Genomic DNA, 835 nt, shown 5'->3' with positions numbered 1-835 from the left:
AATCGGATTTAACGCATGCGGGGCGGCATGATCGAAACGCGATGGGCGTGAGCGGGGGAGATTCTCATTTGTAGAAAAAGGAAGAAAAGAACTGGGAGAAATTGAAAGAAAAAAAGGGGTGCAACACAAGGACTTCCCAAGTGGTCACCCAACTTAGTACTACTCTCGCCCAAGCACGCTTAACTGCGGAGTTCTGATGGGATCCGGTGCATTAGTGCTGGTATGATCGCACCCGACATGCCATGCGCACAAAATCGGATTTAACGCATGCGGGGCGGCATGATCGAAACGCGATGGGCGTGAGCGGGGGAGGTTCTCATTTGTAGAGAAAGGAAGAAAAGAACTGGGAGAAATTGAAAGAAAAAAAGGGGTGCAACACGAGGACTTCCCAAGTGGTCACCCAACTTAGTACTACTCTCGCCCAAGCACGCTTAACTGCGGAGTTCTGATGGGATCCGGTGCATTAGTGCTGGTATGATCGCACCCAACATGCTATGCGCACAAAATTGGATTTAACGCATGCGGGGCGGCATGATCGAAACGCGATGGGCGTGAGCGGGGGAGGTTCTCATTTGTAGAGAAAGGAAGAAAAGAACTGGGAGAAATTGAAAGAAAAAAAGGGGTGCAACACGAGGACTTCCCAAGTGGTCACCCAACTTAGTACTACTCTCGCCCAAGCACGCTTAACTGCAGAGTTCTGATGGGATCCGGTGCATTAGTGCTGGTATGATCACACCCGACATGCCATGCGCACAAAATCAGATTTAACGCATGCGGGGCGGCATGATCGAAACGCGATGGGCGTGAGCGGGGGAGGTTCTCATTTGTAGAGAAA

General features: G+C 50.8%; 3 non-coding genes across 3 annotated transcripts; all 3 read right to left on the bottom strand.

Moving 5' to 3' along the window:
* Nucleotides 1–115: 115 nt before the first annotated feature.
* Nucleotides 116–234, bottom strand: LOC111476200. Its single transcript, XR_002716965.1, has one exon. It is a non-coding gene; the product is annotated as a 5S ribosomal RNA (ribosomal RNA).
* A 133-nt stretch (nucleotides 235–367) lies between these two features.
* Nucleotides 368–486, bottom strand: LOC111476199. The gene has a single exon (XR_002716964.1). It is a non-coding gene; the product is annotated as a 5S ribosomal RNA (ribosomal RNA).
* A 133-nt stretch (nucleotides 487–619) lies between these two features.
* Nucleotides 620–738, bottom strand: LOC111476201. The gene has a single exon (XR_002716966.1). It is a non-coding gene; the product is annotated as a 5S ribosomal RNA (ribosomal RNA).
* Nucleotides 739–835: the final 97 nt, after the last annotated feature.

This window comes from Cucurbita maxima, unplaced genomic scaffold, assembly GCF_002738345.1.
Source record: "Cucurbita maxima cultivar Rimu unplaced genomic scaffold, Cmax_1.0 Cma_Scf06411, whole genome shotgun sequence".
In the NCBI taxonomy this organism is placed as follows: Eukaryota; Viridiplantae; Streptophyta; class Magnoliopsida; order Cucurbitales; family Cucurbitaceae; genus Cucurbita; species Cucurbita maxima.
Note: the sequence above shows the minus strand (reverse complement) of the source record. Positions and strands in the feature narration are given on the sequence as shown.